Source organism: Typopeltis vanoorti, chromosome 10, assembly GCF_054136105.1.
Source record: "Typopeltis vanoorti isolate ZY-2024b chromosome 10, IOZ_Tvanoo_1.0, whole genome shotgun sequence".
NCBI classification, from domain to species: domain Eukaryota; kingdom Metazoa; phylum Arthropoda; class Arachnida; order Uropygi; family Thelyphonidae; genus Typopeltis; species Typopeltis vanoorti.
Genome location: NC_143558.1, coordinates 83,666,610 through 83,687,325, shown reverse-complemented (window position 1 = coordinate 83,687,325; position 20,716 = coordinate 83,666,610). Strand labels below are relative to the sequence as shown.

The following is a 20,716-nucleotide window of genomic DNA, read 5'->3' as shown; positions in this document are numbered from 1 at the left end:
TTATGATCAACTTAGAAGAATACTATCTTTGGTCCCATGGTATCAGTTACTGAATGGAAAAAATGTCAACAATGCATGGGAATCTTTGAAAAAGTGCTTGAACGAGGCGGTATCTGAATGTATCCCTAGTGTTCGAAGAGTAAATAGGTTGAGTGTGAAATGGATGTGCAGCCTTATTAAGCTAGAAATCCAAAGAAGATGATGTGGAAAGAGTATCATGAGAATAAGAGTGAGAGGAGTTATGAAATATATAAAGCTCAGGCCAAAAAAGTAACGAGTATTGTGAGAAAAGCTAAAACGGAGTATGAAAAGAAATTGGCCATGTAAGCTAAAGTCAATCCAAAAGAAGTTTATCGTTATGCCGCAAGCAAAAGAAAGAATGAATGTGGAAGAATAACTTTATTGAATGCAAATGGTACACGAGTGTCGGAAGCTAAGGAGATTGTTCAGTTAATGAGTGCTCACTTTGCTAAGATATACCAACCAAGTGTATGTAGTATGGTGCACAGTGCTACTGCTACATTGGATGAAGAGTTAGAGGTTCATGAAAATGAGGTTGAAGAGCTTTTGCATAACCTGGATAAAAATTTGTCAATAGGGACAGATGGAAATATCTGCCCGTTTGTTAAAGGAATGTTCAGCTGAATTGGCTAGGCCTTGCACACAATTGTATAACTTGAGTCTCAGCTCAGGAATGATACCACAGGAATGGAAGGAATGTAATATAGTTCCATTGCAAAAACTAATGTGTCTAACTACCGACCTATTAGTATTTCTGGTGTGGTAGTGAAGATTTTAGACACGTTAGTAAGAACTCGCATACAGAAATGGGTAGACAATCATTCTATACTCTGCAGGGAACAGCATGGGTTTACTAAAGGAAGGTCGTGTTTTAGCAATTTGCTCTTATTCTATAACAATGTTACGGCCGAGTTGGATAAAGGAAATGGATACACTATGATAATGTTGGATTTTTCTAAGGCATTTGATAGGATACCACACAATAGACTGTTGCGTAAACTGGAGAATGTGGGATTGGAACGTAATCTATTGACTTAGATCAGGGGATGGTTAACAGACAGAAATCAAAAAGTGGTATACAGTGGGTGTGAATCTGCCAGATTTAAGGTAGCCATTGGTGTACCTCAGGGTTCAGTCCTTGGGCCATTATTGTTCAATCTATACATTAATGACTTCAAGCAGGGTCTATCATCAGATTTGCAATTGTTTGCTGATGATGCAAAGATAGGCAGGGCAATCAGGGATTCTACTGATATTCAGCAATTACAAAATGATTTGAATAGACTGGAAATCTGGGCAAACGAAAATGGCTGCCAGTTTAATGTAAGTAAGTGTAAAGTTATGCACTTTGGCATGATTAGAGATCCAGCAGCATATTATATTAGCAGGGTTATGCTACCAGAAACTGAAGAGGCAAGGGATCTTGGTGGATAAGAATTTAAAGTTCAAATGTCGCATAACAAAAGTTGCAAATACAACTCAGAGGATAATTTCTATGCTGAAGCGAACCTTGACATGTAAGGATTAGGAAGTAATTTTGCCTCTTTATAAGGCTTTGATAAGACCACACTTGGATTACTGTGCTCAGATTTGGTCTCCCGGGTTCCAAGGGGATAAAGAAGCTGTGGAAAGGGTGCAAAGAAGAGTTACAAAGATTATATCCGGATTATGGGATTTAGATTATGAGGACAAATTGCAAGTATGTGGATTGCAGACTCTGGTTAGCAGGAGAAAGAGGGGTGATATGATAGAGGTCTATAAACTTTTGAATGGGTGTTATAGCATTTCAAATGATGAAATTTTTTGTTATATGGAAGGCAGGGAGAGAACACGGGGGAAGGGGCATCCATGGAAGTTAAGGTTGTTCTCAGTCAAGAAAGGGGTAAGAGTTAGGTTTTTCTCTCAGAGAGCAGTGAGTGAGTGGAATAATTTGCCCTTAGGGGTAGTGAGTGCATCTAGTGTAAATGAATTTAAGGGAAGGTATGATAGCCAGGTTGGGTAATTTACAGCCTCCCTCGATGATTCCCTGACTCCATGGAGGTCTCAGATAATAATATGCACACCTCAAAACAAATGCCTCTCACCTGCAGCATTCAAAAGCTAACTTGACCAAGTGAAGCCAACATATAGTGGCTTATTTGGATAAAAAAAAAAAAAAAAGCAAATCAAACACACCATACAAAAAAGCCAATAACAGCAACATGCAAACCTCAAAACAAAACAAATATCTTGTTTCACTAAATATAATCTTTTTCTATATTTAGTACAGACTTTTTTAAAAGATAATTATCAGATAAGTACTAGATATTTTTTTTTCCTTTATAATTTTAATTTTCATTCCTAGATCAATTTGGATGTGTTTATGCATTACTGCACTTTCCCCAGTTCTGTTCTTTTTCAGTCATGATTGTACTCTATCCCAGAACACACAAACACTAAAAATTATGAAAATGTATGAAAACAGAAACAAACAGCACATCCATGTTCCACAGTAAGGAAATGAACTAATAACGCACATATGGTAAATTTTTTTTTTTTACTTAGCCACACTCAACTACACACAGACAGATATGTACACAAACTTTCCCGTCATCTATCCTCTCAACAATATGGTATTACCAAAACCCTGGTTAATAGAGACTCCAATCTCTGTTCTTCTGAGGTTATGGTTCCCTTGTATATGACTTCTGAGTTGGATCAGTGACTGACTGTTGGATAAGTATCAGTAGATTGTATATGGGGGTGTGGTATCCCAAAAGTCACTAGTGGTGTGCTGCAGGAGTCAGTTTTGGGGCCACTGTTGTTCAATTTGTATGTTAATGATACTGGGATAGGTCTAACTGGTGATATGCAGATGTGCGGAACTGGGGAGAACGTGCAGAGTCAAGTGGATGTCGTGGCCTTACAGGAGGTTTTGAATAGGCATTACGTGAATGGGCAAGAGTAGAAGGTTTTGAGATTTGGTAATCAATGATGAGATACAAAGTATACACTTGATGGGGAAACTTTAACGGAAGTGGGGGTGATGGTGGATGGGGGCCTGTGAAGATGTCACATTGGATAATGGCAATGATGCGGAGGACCCAGACATGCAGAAATAGAGAGGTTATGATGCCACTCTATAAGGCCTTAATCAGGCGTAATATGGATTATTGTGTACAGATTTAGTTACTGGGTTTTTCATGGTGAGGAGGAGGACATGTTGGAAAGGGTCAAGAGAAGATTCACAAAGGTGGTCAGTAATCTTTGGAATGTGGAGTATGAGGAGAGATTGAGAGAATATAAGTTGCAGAGCCTCGTGAATTGGAGGAACAGTGGGGGGGGGGTTGATATCGAGACATATAAGCTAGTTGGGAGTTATCGGGTCAACGTGGAAGAGGTTTTTCATAGAATGAGGAGGGGGGGGTAGAACAAGAGGTCATTGCTGGAATCTGTATGATGAGGGTATGAGCAGAAGAGTGAGGAATAGGTTCTTTACATGGAGAGTGGTCGGCGAATGGAATGTATTGCCTGAGTGTGTTGCGAGTGTAGACACACTGAATCAGTTTAAAGCACAGTTAGAGTCTCTGACTCCATGGAGGTCAAATGTTAATAATAATATATCTTTCCGCTGAACTCTCCTTTATTAGCCAGACTTTCCTAATGTCTAATGGCTACAATGACTGCCAAAAAGGTCAACAAATTAATTTTTCCTCCCATCATGTTGACTATAGTAATGCTATCATTGTTTCTTATATACATGGCACCTCAGAAAAAATAGCCAGAACTCTAAAAAAAAAGTACAATCTCTGCATAGCATTCACACCTTATCTAAAGCTGGCTTCCCTCATCTGTTCTTCGAAGGATCCTCTACCTCCTCTATTAGTGCCAGGAATTATGAAGTTCCTTATTCCTGCAGCTTATCATATTATGGTGAAACTGCACGATCTGCTAACATCCACCCAGAAAAACATAAATTATACATCTGTCACCATAAGTATGATCAGTCAGAACTTGCTGACCATACTTTGGATACCTTGCACGGAATCAAAATAGAAAAAAAACTGTTTCACCACAAAAAACACAAATTTGAAAAGACTTTTTTAGAATCAGCAGTAGAATTTAAAAAGCCAACCTAATCTTAATAAATATGGTTGTGTAAAATCTCTCGCGGAAAATTTTATTAATAAATTTTCGAGATCGATTTTACAGAGGTTTCCAAACATATAGAAATTAGAATGTATTAAAATGAATGTTATACTTCTACTGTTAAAATGCATAATTTAATGTATTTTGAAGTATATGTAAAATGGAAAGTAAGGGATTAACCCAGATTATAGCAATGATGAAGTAAAAACAAAAGTTACCTCTTTCATTTCACCCCTATCTAGGTCTAGATAAAATGAAATAAAAGAGAGAGAGGGAGGGAGAAAGAGGTGTAGATTTTTTATATGGCTCATTGTGAGTTAATAGAATGCATTAACAGAATATATTGTGAATGCAGGGAGTGTTAAGGACTAAGATTCAATGTGATAATAAAAATACACGACTTATATCAACAATACCATTACAGTAATTTCTCACTTCATTTTTTCCAGAATTTAAAATATACAGTTGAAGTCAAAACCAATCCCGTTAACTTAATGTGCCAGTTATGTTAAACTCCCTTTTCTATCTAACTTACAATATTAATTATCAGTTATGGAAATATAACATATCTACAATCAAATTTTTTTTAGTTAGGATATCTCAGTTATGTATCCATTATGATGCACTGACTTCAAAATCAATATGTTGTGAATTACAATTGAAGAGGCTTCCAATATAAAAAAATAAAAATGTAATATAAACAAATTATACATAAATAGATTAGATGCATTACTGCATTATTGTAATACTCTATTACTCATCTAAAACAGTGTAATATTCACTGCAGAATTACAAATAGTAACTTATAATTCTCTTGTTGTGTATAACAGCTAGCCTTTAACTTCATAACTCTAATTACAGATATAGACCATAATGGTTTGCTCCAGTCTCATTATCCATCTAATATCCTCTTTTGAGGTCTACCTGGCCTTCTCTTTCCAATTGGTTTATAATTTATTATTTGTTTAGGATATCGGGTATTGGCCATTCTGTTTACATGTTCTATCCGATTTTGTTTGTAACTGTTTAGTTTTTCTTCTATTGATTTTATTTTTAGTTCTTTTTATATCTTTTAATATCTTTTTCTTGTCTAATAATGTGTATTTTATAGTTCTTCTCATGAATCTCATTTCACTCATTTCCTTTAACTTCTTACTGAATACAAATTCTATTTCAATAATATGATAAGGTGATGAATAAATTGGACTTGAGATTCACAAAGTGATATTCTTAGACTTTACAAAAGCATTTGATATATCAGCTAAGTGAACAGGTTAGGGTACAAACTACAGAGGATGGGAATCAATAATACTGTTTGTTGGATTGGAGATTGGTTTTAAAGAAGTTGGTGACGAGCTGTTACCAGATTGATGTTAAGATTTTTCATAGAGAAAGGCAAGGATAAAACAAGAGGTCATCCCTAGAAGCTGTTTAAGAAGGATGTAAACAGGGGAATGAGAAGCAGTTTTTTTTTGCATGAAGAGGGATTTATGAGTGGAATGCAAAGGACTCATCTGTGGGAGATCTATTATCTATTTTGCATGAGAGATTATAGACCTCCCAAAGATGAGTCCTTTGACTCCATGGAGGTCAGATGATAATTATAATAACTGATTTGTTAATGATATTTCATGTAGATCCACTGGAGATCTTCACCTATTTGCTAATGATGCAGAGCTGACGTGAATTATTATAATACAAGTATCTCCATGCAGTCAAAAGACTCATTGTGGAAGACCCACACTAAATAGGTATTGATGGTGACAATACCATCAATACCCATCATACCTCTCCTTAAACTTATTAACTGTTGCACTCACAACTAAAAACTTATCAACTTATGCATGCACAACTAAATCTCGCAATCCATTCCACTCATTCACTAACCTCCAAGCAAAGAACCTAGTCTGAACATACAAACCACACCCTCACTCATGTATTTTCAGTATATGAGTAGGAGAACTTCCTTTGTATCTTACAGAATCCCTTTAGTAACTTATGTTTTTATCATGCCCCCTCTCTTCACCTATCAAATAAACTCTGCAATGCACACACCTTCAATCTATCCTCATAGAAAGCATTCATAGACATGTCACCTGCTTGAACACTCATCACTAAACCCTCTCCACCACCTCCTGTCTCAAATAAACCCAGATTACCAAATCTCTGCTCAGTAGTTAATATTTGCAAATCATAGCCTTATAAAGAAGGATAACCTCCAAGTAATCCTTTGAGCTATTCTTCCAACTTTTTCAAAATGTCCTCTAAACTTAAAACCTCTATCCACCATCAAAACCCAGATCCCTAACCTCATCAATTTCCAGTAATATGGTACCATCAATATTAAACAAACCATGTTATCTTTTCATTGCAAAAGTGCATTACCTTACATTTCGTAACATTAAACTGATAACCACTGTCCTTTGCCCACACTGCCAATTTAAATTATCCTGCAGGATATCATATCACCATTATCAACAATTGTCCTCCTTAGTTTTGCATAATCAAATATAGTTTTAACTGAACTACTAAATGTATTGGTGACTGCTTATTATTGATTAATTACTTATACTTTGCAAACAAATCACTTTTCCTCTCCTTGTCCCTTTTCCCTTTTTTTTTTTTTTACTTATGTCATCATAAATTCACTTATTCATGTCTAGACTTTATGGGATTACATGCTATTTGCTCTACCCAGCAACTTATGGGACACACATTGACAAATGTCAATTATTAATAATTCGTTTGCCATTAATGAAAGTATTTCTACTCATGCTTATTCTTTCGTTTTCCCATTCTCACATCTTATAAATGATGATTCACATATTTTCACATTTGAGTAATTCAAATACACAAACCAAATAGAGCATTTTCCTTCATTGTTGTTTTCTAATAAATCCTAAAACAAACAAACAGATTGTTCCCCCACTCTATGCAGATTTGGTTACAATTTATTGATAAATTAAAGTATTCAAAGTTATCCTACAATTAATTGCACTGGACCAAGTTGAGTGCTGATGTACTATGCACTCTCAAAATTTAAATAAGAATAAAGAATACAGAATTGGGTTGATGGACATGGCATTCTCTATGAAGGTCAGCATGGATTTATAAAGAGAAGGTCCTGTTAGAGTAATTTAATTGCATTTTATGATAAGGTGACGAGTGTGTTAAATAAGGGAGAATCATATACAGTGATATTCTTAGACTTTGCAAAAGCATTTGATAGATTAACACATGATAAGTTGATATACAAGCTGCAGAGGATGGGAATAGACAGTATATTGGTTAGATGGATCAGAGATCGGCTCTCTGAACGATATCAGCAGGTTGTGTATGATGGAACAGTGTCTCAAAAAAGAAGGGTAACCAGTGGTGTGCCCCAGGATTCTGTTCTTGGGCCCTGCTGTTTAACTTGTTTGTAAACAATATATCATGTGGACTGACTGGGGAGCTTCAGTTATTTGATAAAGATGCAAAGTTGGGAAGAATTATAAGAAGCACTGCTGATGCTGAATCCCTTCCAAAGATTTAAATGGACTTTTTACTTGGACAAAAAAAGAGTGGGGTTGTAGTTTTAATATCAATAAGTGCAAGGTGTTGCATTTTGGAGTGCAGAAATATAAGGCTGTGTACTACATTGATGGTGCCGTACTGCAGGAGGTGGATGAGATTAGAGATTTGGGAGTGTGGTTGACAGTAGATAGACTGTTTAGAAGGCATATTGCAAGGGTTGCACATTGTAGTGCTGCCGTGATAAGAATTACTCTAACATGCAAGGATAAGGATGTGGTTGTGGCACTGAATAAGGCACTGGACAGACCACACTTGGACTACAGTGCTCAGATCTGGTCACCTGGTTTTTCAATGTGATGTGGAGACATTGGAGAGGATCCAGAGACGAGTGACTAAGACAACATTAGGAGTTTGGCATGTGGCTATGGAGAGGTTGAAGAGATGTGGATTGCAGAGTTCGGTGGATTGGAGGAAAAGAGAGGTGATATGATAGAGATGTTTAAGTTAGTGAGAGGATTTTATCAGATTAATCCAGAGGGGATTATAAAAACAGTAGGAGGTGAGAAGGGAAGAACCAGAGGAGTAGATTTTTTACATGGAGAAATGTCATGAATGGAATGCATTAACCAAATATGTTGTTAATGCAAGGAGTGTTAAAGACTAAGATTCTATTGATAAATGTGTTGTCAGTTGAATGAACCTTCCATGATGAGTCTGTCGACTCCATGGAAGGTGTAATAATAATATACAAAGAGCCTAGACATGCAAACTTCACAATTTGTTTGCTTATACTTGGATCAAGGAATAAACAATATAATTTCTTGGCATCTTTAATTCAGAAGGAATGTAGATCCTTTGAATACTGCTACAGATCAGGCTTTATTTTTAAGCAGCTAAGAACGGCCTACAACAAATCCATACTAGCTTACAAAAATGTCTAATTTTCCCCAAAAAATCTTAATCAGAAAATAAGTGAAAACTGGTCTATAGTTTGATGACTTTGTTTCACCAATGCTCATGCAACAGCCTTATCTTGTCCTCCTTTCACTTCATAGGAACCCTTCTAGATGCAGATCTGAAGTCAAAACAAAGTCGATTGTAGTACCTGTTACATAAAATACTCATCTGGTCCCAGTGCCTTGTTGACAATCAAAATACTTAACATTCTAAATATATCGATATCATAAATTTACAATGCTTAACTCTATCTGTGATCCTCTAGGAATAAAAGCCACTTTCTTTATCAGTGTAAAATACACTGATAAAGTGACCATTACACATCTCTTCCATGTTATCTGCAATAACACCTGACTATCTTCTCCATTCATCAAGGTTATTGTTTTCTACAATCATTTATCTATTGGTCACTCAACAGTTTATCACCCATGTAAATTTCCTTTGAACCACAGTGATAGTCTCCTTGCAGAACTAACTGCTCCTTCCTTATTATACTGATCTCTTTCTTTGACCTTATACACAACTGCTCTCAATCTCTTTTCTTATGTATTTTTTACCTCTCATTTGATTCTTCAATCATGTTTCATTTCCCTAGTACATATTTTACTCTAAACCTTTTTCAATACAGGGATACAATTTACTAATCCTGTTAAGAGATTTTTAACTAATTCTCATGCATTACTCATCTCACTCTCTTTAAGTTCTTTTCATCCATGGTCTGCCTCAAACTGATGCCTCAGTCTACTATAATTACATGCCTTGTAATTTCATTCAATTTCTTTTCCCACAAGATTGCTATCCAATCAACCACACACATCATGATCACATGTTCATAATTATTAAGAGAAACCTCTAGGTAGTCATGAACTCATTGAGAAAGGTCACAAACCACTCATGCCAGCCGTCGTACTTATTCTTGAATTTGTTCATACTACTGGCACACAAAACATCCAATGGCAGTCCATTCCAATCACACACATTCTATGAGAGAAAATTCTAGCTCTTATTCCCTCTTAACAGCCTTCATTCTCAACTTCCAAGGATGCTCTCCCATTCTTTCCCACCCTCCATAAAATGAAAAATGATCCCTATGACCCTATCAGAAGTTTGTAAGTCTCAATCTTATCACCTGCTTTTTCTCCTGTTTGCTAGTATCTGCAGTCTACATATTCTCAATCCTAATATCATTTTTAATACTCTCCTTTACACTCTCCCCCCACTGTAAAGATCAAGGCCTTGTAAAGAGCAAAATGACTTCCTTACCTTTACATGACAAAGTTCATTTCAGCATTGCAATTATCAGCTGAGTTGTATTTGCAATCTTTGCTATATGGCCTTTAAACTTCAACTTCCTATCTACTAAAACTCCAAGTTTCTTCTAGCATAATCATCACACCAGTCGTGACTTTACATTTACTAACATTGAACTGACAGCTATTTTCAGATGCCAACAATTCCATTCTATTCAAGTCATTCTTGCAAGTATTGCATATCACTCACATTCCTGATTACCCTGCCTATCTCTGTATCATCAGCAAATAGGTGCATGTCAAATCCTTCCCAATGTCATTAATGTAGAGGCTGAATAACAATGGACCAAGGACTGATCCCTATTATATACCACTGGTCACCATCTTTTCAGACTCATATTCCCCTTATACTACTTCTTGATATCTGTCAGTCAGCCATCCTCTTATCCATGTCAATATTTTATAATTCAGTTCTAAATTTTCCAATTTATTAAACAATTTTCATGCTGTATTCTGTTAAAAGTCTTAGCAAAATCCAAAAGCATCATAGTATATAATGTTACTGGTTCAATAATAATTTACTTGAACATGACCTTCCCTCTAAATCTATGCTATTCATTGCTAAGTAGAGATTCATTTCTGAATCAAACCTATTTCTGAATGCAAGCCCTAACTTTCCAAAATCTTCACCACTCCAGAGATACAAATAAGTCTATAGTTGGATATATCAGTCTCTGCACCATCATTATGCAGTTGGCTTACCATACGTTCTTTCCAATCCTGTGAAATCTTACCTGTTCAGAAAAAAGAATATAGCTTAGTTAAAAGAATAGCCAGTTCAGCTGAACTCTATCATCATCATCTTTGCTGATATCCTATCAATCCCTATTGCCAAAATGTTATTCAGTTTATGCAACAGCTTTAGTACCTCCTCATAATACACCTCAGTTTCTTCATCCAGTAAAGGATTAGAATGAGCACAATACTGCCTACACCAGCTTTTAGCAAAAATGGGCACTCGTTAGATGAGCAATCTCCTCTGAATAGCTGAGTAATTAACACTACAAAATATACAACTGGCTACTATTACAGAGCAGGATATCAGAATAGACCTGTGAACCATATTGTTATTATTGCAGTGTCTCCATGGAGTCAAAAGAATCATTGTGGGAGACCCTACATTGAAACACTAACCAACCATTATTTACACAATACCTGTCATACTTCTCCTTAAATTCATTCACAGATGAAGCATTCACAACCACCTCTGGCGATGCATTCCAGCCATTCACAAATCATCCAACCAAAAAATCTAGTCCTAACACCCTTGTTAACCACACTCGTACATAATCTCCAGTGATGGCCCCCCCTTGTTCTCTCCCTTCCTACACTGGTCTTGAAAATGTCATCAATATCAATCCTATAAAATCCCTTTAATAATTTATATGCCTCTATCATATCTCCTCTCCTATGTCGGCCAGCTAGTTTTTGGAGCCCACAGATCTTCAATCTATCCTCATAGGGAACATCCCACAGACCAGCAACAATCTTTGTAACTTACCTCTGAATCCTCTCCACCATTTCTTCTTCACCAAGAAATCCAAGTGACCAGATCTGTGCGCAATAGCCCAAATACGGTCTTATTAATGTCTTATAACAATTATTATTATTATTCAGGCCTCCATGGAGTCAGAATACTCATCGTGGGAGGTCCTTTCTAAGAAACGCAAGTCTATCAAGACTCATCGAGGGAGGTCCCTCTTGGAAACACAAAGTCTATCATACCACTCCTTAAATGCATTGACTGTTCTCACTCTCACCACTCCATCAGGCAATGCATTCCATGGTTCATCCACCCCTCCATGCAAAGAAACCACTCCTCATCCTCTTTCTCAGTTTCCTTTCGTAACTTCCACGGATAGCCACTTGTCATGACTCCTTCCCGCTGTTCAACCAAGCGAAAGAACTTCCCAGTGTCAACCCTGTAACCACCTCTCAACAGTTTAAAAGTCTCAATCATATCACCCCTCCTCCTCCTCCTATCCACCAAACTCTGCAGTCCACACTCCCTCAGCTGATCCTCATAACTAATATTGTACAGTCCTGACACCATCTTTGTTATCTGCCTTTGTACTCTTTCCACAGTTAATTTATCCCCTTCAAATCCTGGGGACCAGATCTGAGAACAATAGTCTAAGTGTGGTCTGATCAGAGTCTTATACAACAGAATGATAACCATTTTATCTCTGGAGGTCAGTGTCCTTCTCATTATTGCAACAATCCTTTGCGTTACCTTCACTACCTTTCCAATATGTTCCCTAAATTTCGGGTTTCTATCAATCATCAAACCCAGATCGCTTGTCTCTTTTACTTAATGCAGTTTAACTCCTCCCATAGAGTATGCAGCGTAGCATCGACGTGTCCAAAACCACAAGACCTTACATTTTGCTGCATTAAACTGACACCCCCATTCATTTGCCCATTCTATCTAGCTTATTCAAATCCTCTTGCAGGGCTACCACATCTGCACTATTACTAATAACCCTTCCCAGCTTTGCATCATCTGCAAACAACCGAATAACCCCTTGCAATCCACAGACAATATCATTGATATAAAGGTTAAACAATATAGGTCCTAGTACCGAGTCCCGTGGAACCCCACTTGTAATCTTCTGCCTCTTTGATATTGCTCAACCATACAGAACTCTCTGATACCTATCGGACAGCCAATCCTGAATCCAGTTGACCAATCTGACATCCAGACCCATGTGCTGCAACTTGAATATCAGCTTATTATGTGCTACCCTGTCAAATGCCTTTGCCAAGTCTAGGAAAATGGCAGTATATGCCTTTCCCTCATCTAATGCTCTTGTAACTTTATCATAAAAGGCTAGCATATTGCTAAAACAAGAGCGCCCCTTCACAAATCCATGTTGACTCTCACTGATAACATTATCCTCATCTGTCCAATGCTGTATATGGTCCCTCACTACTTTCTCCAAGATCTTACTAACTACTGATGACACACAAATTGGCTTAAAATTAGACACAGTCTGCTACTGCCTTTATGCAATGGCATTATCTTACCTTCCTTTCATTCCATGGGCACCTTTCCTGCAGCCAGACTTTCATTGAAAAGCCAGGTCAAAGGCACTGTCAGGTCCTTAGCACATTCTCTCAAAACTCGTGGTGAAATACCATCCAGTCCCACAGCTTTACTAACATCCAGAGTACACAGTATGTGGAACACACTCTCCTCCTGCACCTCTAAACCTCAAACCTGCTCTATCCCTCTAGTATGCAAATTGACTCCTCCAGGATGAAATACTCCAATAAAGTGTTCACTGAACAACTCCACTATGTCCTCTGCATTAGTCACTCTATTCCATTTTTATCCCACAATGTCATTTCTCCTCCTCCTACTGGCCACATGGTTAAAAAATTTCCTAGGATTTTCCTTGGATCTAAGGACCAATCTTTTCTCATATTCCAGTTTCACCTTCCTTATCATACTAGTCACTCTTCTGGCCTGTGTCTTATATTCTTCATGCATTTTCTCTTCACCTGTCTCCTTATATCTCTTCCATAGCCTCTTTTTTGCATATTGTTTATGCAATTATAATAATTAATATTGTTTGTCATCCACTTTACTCCAAATTGTCCTCTTCTTCACTCATGGAATACTGCTTACCATTGCTGCTAACAAATATTTCTTCACAATTTCCCAAGCATTAATGATATCCCAGCCTTCCAATTCCTCCCTCCACAAACTTCCCCAAGTTGACGTCTAAGACTATTATAATCACCTGCTTTATAATTCCACATACATTCATGTCTCTTTCATACTCCTGCATGTCTATTCATTTCCCAAGTCAAAACCATATGGTCACTCTCTCCAACTGATGGGAGAGATGTCATCTCAGTTATTATCAGCTCGTCTGATGCTATAACCAAATCCAAAACTCTTGAACCTCTTGTTCCCTCTGTTACATGTTGCCTAAGACATTTGTCCCTCAAGAATTCTAGAAATTCCATTCCCTTATTGCTGCATGCATCTTCCTTTCCCCAATCTATACTGTTGTAGTTAAAATCTCCCATAACAATCATTCTTCTTGTACTTGCCACACTCAACTGTCTCAACATCTCTTGGTCCCCACTCTCTGTGCTCCTTGGTCTGTAGCAACACCCCACTAAATATCCTGTCTTGCCCACATCCACCTCACACCATATGCTTTCAAAATCATTAGTGTCACAGCCTTCCAAAGCCTCCACTCTTAGAGGACATAGGTCGTCACTTATCATAAGCAGTACTCAACCACCACGCTTTCCCTTCCATCCTGCCGAAAAATGCTGTACCCAGCAATTTCTATTCCTGTTATTATATCCTATTCCCTCAACCACGTCTCTGTGATCCCAATAATCTTCGGCCAGGCTGATGCTATCAGTGCCACCAATTCCTCTCCCTTATTCCGAATATAAAGTGGAACAATAATTTCAATATTCCTGCTTGTTAGTCTGTTCTTCAACAACCATGTAATTTGATGTGATGTTTTGGCAATCTCTGAAACATGCCCTTTAAACTTAAGTACTCTGTCCACAATAATTCCCAAGTCCCTTGCCTCGTCAACTTCTTGCAGTTCAGTTCCATCAATATAGTAAACAGCATTTGATCTGACCATCCTGAAGTGCATCACCTTACACTTAGCTACGTTAAATTGACAGCCATTTACCTTGGTCCATACAGTCGGCCTATTAAATCATCCTGCAAGATATCTACATCATCTGAATTGACTATCGCTCTTCCTAATTTTGCATCATCAGCAAACAAGTGGATATTTCCTTTCAAAGTAACCCCAATATCATTTATGTAAAAAATAAACAATAGAGGACCAAGCACTGAGCCCTTAGGTACACCACTAGTCACCTGCCTTCTCCTGGACTCAGCTCCTTCATAAACCACTCTTTGATATCTATTCACCAGCCACCCTCTAATCCAAATCACCAGATTCGAATCCATACCCATTTGTTCTAATTTATGCAACAAAGTTCCATGTGGAATCCTGTCAAATGCCTTTGCAAAGTCCAGCAGTATCACTGAGTAAGGATTTCCTTTATCCAGCTCCACTGTTACTTTATTATAGAAAGTAATCAAGTTACTGAGGCAAGACCTATCCTTCACAAAACTATGTTGCACCTTATAAAGTATCATATTGCTGTCCACCCGGTCCTGAATTCTAATTTTTACCATTTTCTCCAAAACCTTAACCACCACTCCAGATATATTGATTGGTCTATAATTTGCAACCTCCGTCTTGGAGCCTCCCTTATGCAGTGAAATTATTTTCCTCTCTTTCCACTCTATTGGTACTTTAACAGAACTGAGGCTTAAAATAAACAGCCTAGTTAGAGGAGGTGCTAATTCTCTTGCATATTCTTGTAGCACATAGGCTGATATGCCATCTAACCCAATGGCAGTATTGGCATTAATATATTAAGCACCTCTATTTCATCTATCTCTGGACTCTCATCAGTCAATGACATTCCACACTGCAATATCACAACCAAGATGGTACACTTTTGCAAAATGATCACTAAGCAACTCAACTATTTGATTTGCTTCTGTAATTTCCCTACCATCAACACTTTTTAAAGTAATCTTTCCATGGTTATTCTTTCTTTTACTTGCCACATAGTGAAAGAACTCCATAGGGTTTCTTATGGATTCATCAGCTAGCTTCCCCTCATAATTAGCTTTGGCTTTCCTTACCATACAGCAATATTTCTCAAAGTGGGGCCTATGCCCCACAGGGGGGGGGCAATTTGAATATTTTGGGGGGCAATTAGAAAATTTACATATTTATATTATACTTTTTCAGAATTTGGCTGACTATTATGCTGGGGGGGGGGCATCAAAATCTTTGAGACATTGAGGTGGGGCATGATCCAAAAAAGGTTGAGTAACACTGCCATACAGGTTATTCTCTTTACCTGTACCTTGTACTGCTCATGGTAATGCTCATCTCCTATTTTTTTCTTTATCTGCAACTCCTGCTTAATAATATTATTCATCCATTTTATCCCTACTTGATTTCTCCTTTTGACTCTGTGAATACAGTCTGATACAGCTTTCTTTAAATACTCCTTGACAATTTCCCACACACCATCAACATCTCTCCTCTACAAATTCTCATGCCATTAGCACTCCTGAAAGCTGACTTCTCAGCTTGTCATAATCACAAGCCTTGTAATTCCACATATACCCATTCTTAACAGAATACTCAGCACATCTTACAATCTCCTAGTTCAAGACCACATGATCGCTCTCCCCAAGTGGAGACTGTAACTAAATTACTTATTGATACATTCTCCGATGTTATGACCAGATCTAACACTCTCAAATCTCTCGTCCCTTCCATTACATGCTGTCTCAGGTAGCTATCGCTTAACAACTGTATAAACTCCATTTCCTTTGTTCCTTGTAACTATCCCTTCTCCCAATCTATGTCCCAAAGTTAAAATCCCACATAATGATTACGCTACCTTCACTCATCCTGCTAATTTGCCAATACGTACTGTCTACATTCTCCCTTATACCCCTTGAATTATAACAACAACCGATTACATATTTCGCCTTGTTGATCTCTATCTCACACCAAACAGCCTTGAATGAACTGCCCTCTACATAAGTAGCAGCTTTGACTAAAAACGGACATATATGGAGCTATAAGGAAGGTGATTATGATAAACTGAGATGGCAACTTGAGGTAGCACATAGTTTATATCATCTGATTTTGCCTTCCTCACCATGGCCACCATTACTTGCACTTTATGGATTTGACGGCTCTTCTCATGATATCCTTTTTTATATATATATATATATATATATATATATCTCTGTTTTAAAGTGTTACTCATTCATTTGATTAATGTGATTATTTTACCCAACTGTGAAACTATATGTAACTGCATCCCCAAAATTGGATGAATTAATTACATTAGTTAAATGTGATGGGTAATACTTTAAAGCAAGAGATGCAAAAAAAAAAGGGGTGGGGGGAATCATGAAACAATGGAGACTTGGAAGCCATAAAGTGCAAGCAAGAAGAGTGATGGCCATGATGAGGAAAGTAAAATCAGATGATGTAAAGTTAGCCAAAATGCCAAAAAAAAATCCAAAAGAAGTTATCACAATAGAGCAAATAAAAAGAACAGTCTAACTCCAAGAGGTATCTGAACATTCTGGACAATGTAATGCTCTCTTATTTTTTGGTGTTTCTACAGAAAGCAAGACAATGCACTGTGTTATAAGGCTGCTGCTGCTGCGACTGCATGATTTGTGGACATGAACATCAACACACTTGACTGGCCTCCACAAAGCCCCAACTCAACTCTACTGAACATCTATGGGATGAACTGAGCATCAGGTGAGGTCAAGGGACGTCTCCCCTACAATAGTCCAAGACCTCATTACATGCCTACAGGAAGAATGGTTCAATATTTCCATTGATTGCTATCATATGCTTGTGAAAAGTATGCTCCATAGGATTGCTACAGTCATTGCTGTGAAAAGAGTCCTACATCTCATTAAGGGAGACACCATGGCTCTTTGTTCCTCACATGGTGTCTGTTGACTTCATTCAAAGCAGTGTATTGCACTCTGGGCCTGAGGAGGCCAGGTAAAGGGAGATCTTTAAAACCCATCCATTTGAGTGTGTATTTCTTCAGTTATTTGCTGATGATGCTAAGCTAGGAAGACTAATAAGAAATGTTAGCTGATAGAGAATGATTGAAGATTTAGAGATTTGAATAGACTGGGATAAATGAGTTATATAGGCAAACGACAGTAAATGTCAATTCATTATTGCCAAATATAAGATAAAAATAAAAAGAAGAATGACCTTAGTGAATGCAAATGAGAGAAAAGTGTCAGATATACAAGAAATAGCTGGTTTATTAAGTGACAACTTTAATAAGGTATATTATTTCAGGCCAATTCATTAACTCTCTAGATGTTGAAGGAAAAGTGGCCAAAAAGAGACAGATAAGTTAAAAGTATTAAAGGTGTTACAAAGCTTGACTCGCATGCAGGGCATCATATTGATGAGCATTCGTTGGGAGTAGTAAATAAAACTAGAGACTTGAAGACTGTTTTAAGCTGTGTGTTAAAATTTAGGGATCGTATGACCAAGTCATCTCATCAGATATAAGAAAGTTATTCTCCTATTTTACAAAACTTTGATAAGACTGCATCTGGATTACTGTATGCAGATGTGTCGCACTGGGCGATGAAATTCATCGCCCAGTGTGATACCATTGCCCCTTAATGGAGGACTGAAGTGGTTTGAAAAAGCTCCATGTTTAATCTCTAGAGCATGATTTTGGTTTCTGGGCTATGTGACAAATAAATGAAACATACAATATATAATTTATAAGAATATGAAAAAAAAAATCTTAGTACAAAATGTACTAAGTACATTATGACATTGTTTCATCAAAGTGATGAAACGATGTCATAATCAATTCCTCTGAATATACAACAAAATCCAATAGTTTTGATCCTCATGTTCCCACCACATGTTGCTTAAGATAACTGTTACCTCAAGAATTACTGAAAATGGATTTGTGTTTTACCTTATGTCATTCTGTCTTTCCACTCCATATTAGCATAATATATTATTTGCTTGATTAAAAAGTAAACTATACTTGACAAGAAACAAAAATATAATTGCTTATCAAGTACAATTTATATACTATGCTGAAATCTGCTATCCAATATCAATCTCCGCATTACTCCCGTAAGCAAATTTACTCAGAATTTTCAGTTATTATCCTTCATCTGGCCTAATTTAACCTGTCCACACCTTTACATCACATCTAAGCCACTGGTTCCCTCTTCTTTCAGCTGAACGGACAAATCTATCATAAGAGCATATCAGCTACCAGTGTCCTATTATCGAAGTTCAATGTAAAACAAAATAAGCCAAAAAAAAAGCGTAATAATTCCACTGATCTGTCATTTCGATGTATAGTGGTTTTGGTATTAAGACAGTAAAATAAGTTTCACAATATCGTAAGTACTTAAACTGAGGCATCGCGACTAACATATATCTGACACACAAGCAGTTTCATAATACCAAATAATAACCGATTATACAGGAAGCATACAATTTCATAAGAAGAAAGTTTTACCTATATTAAAAAACGTGCCAAACAGAATAAGTTATGCATGAAAACAAATTATGTGTCGAATGCCACAATAATATTCATCTTCAAATACATATTTTGAACAGTTTAATGTGTTAAAATAAATCTCTATTATCACCTGGCAGAGAGAAAAACACGTTTTGTAAGCCGCCTTTCTCGAAACTAAGAAAAATGCATGAGAAATGTGTAGTGACCTTCACGTCAAATAAATAAGGTTTACTATAATAATACTGTGACTGCGCGGCACTGCTATTGAATTAATATTTTTTTTAAACGAAATCGTTGTAATTAAGTTTCATATTTTATTCATTAAGACACCGAGAATAAAACTTTAAATGCACCAAGTCCTTAACATGTCGAGAAGATGTTTAGCAAAAAAAAAAAAACATTCTTCCAGTTGAAAGCACACATTTGATTTATTCGTTCCTTTTACAATAAATAAAAATATAGCTAGAAATTCTCGTTATTAATTCTGAAGCATTTAAAATGATAATTTGATGTTCCCCGACGTATGTCAATATAATTCAGTGAATTACATATAAAATTAAGAACACAGATAAACAGTCTTGGAGAATTATTATCATAAGCACATCGAGTAAATCAGAGCCTCATCGAAGGAGATCGCTTGAAAGCGTAATAATTCGTTCATACCTATAAATATCTTTCCTTGAAAAGAATCCCCAAAGACGCACTGAAAATATCCAGTGGCTGCTTATTCCACTCTTCATTCCATGCCATGAAAAAAACCTGGATCTTACATATTTCCTGATTATACCATTACTTACATTCGGGGAATGACCCGAATTACCTCCTCCCCTCGCCTGCTTTGTGCTACAAAATTTTCCCTATATCTATATCTATATTGAGAGATCATCAGCTGTACACTGTTTAGAAAGAAGTCAACGGAAACCTCATGGGCAAGGTGCACCATGTCATGTAACGAGTCACGTGTTTATAGCCAGTATAAATTGGAAGAACATGACGCTCCCAAGTCGTTGCACTTGTGTCCGAATAAATGACTGCCAGAACGGAACTGACGGAGTTTGAAAGACGCATTCTGATAGGATGTCATGTTGAAGATACCTATTCTGCAAATTGTTGACAAATGGGGCCATCCCAGGTCAACAATCAGTGATAGCATACTAAGATGGAAGCGCAGGGAGTCAAGTGCTACCCGCAGTGGAAAACCCACTACACCCCTGAACGTGACCGTATGCTGCCACAAAGGATAATATGTAAAAAACCGTCATTCGTCGGCTGACACATTGAATGCGGAGTTCTGGGCATCAACTGATGCCCAGAACTCCGCAAAAGATGAATCTACACGAAAACATTCAGAACCAAGCTCTGCAAGCTATTCGCAGAGGATAACCCCACCATACTCACCGAACGGTAGGGTATTATGAACGATAATAGGTAAAAATGCCATTCGTCGGCCATGTTGAATGGGGAGTTCCGAACATCGACTGAAACACGAATCTGCATAAAAGCATTCAGATGCCAGGCTCACAACAGGTGTTTCCATGGTGGTACCGCAATATGTAATCTCTAACTTCCATGCACTTTGCATCTCATTTAAGAGGTGCAAAGTGCATACAACTTTGGAAAGCTGTATTATGGAGGGAGGAATTACGCTACAC

At 37.3% G+C, this 20,716-nt stretch overlaps 1 protein-coding gene across 6 annotated transcripts in view; it reads right to left on the bottom strand.

Annotated features, from left to right (window-relative positions):
• Positions 1 to 19,841, bottom strand: part of numb (NUMB endocytic adaptor protein) — a 233,781-nt gene extending 213,940 nt beyond the window's left edge. For 3 of the 6 annotated variants that reach the window (XM_090398945.1, XM_090398944.1, XM_090398949.1), the window contains exon 1: positions 19,195 to 19,363. The gene's annotated coding sequence lies outside the window, so the exon portion shown is untranslated. The other 3 variants (XM_090398947.1, XM_090398946.1, XM_090398948.1) reach the window with 3 other exon arrangements.
• Positions 19,842 to 20,716: the final 875 nt, after the last annotated feature.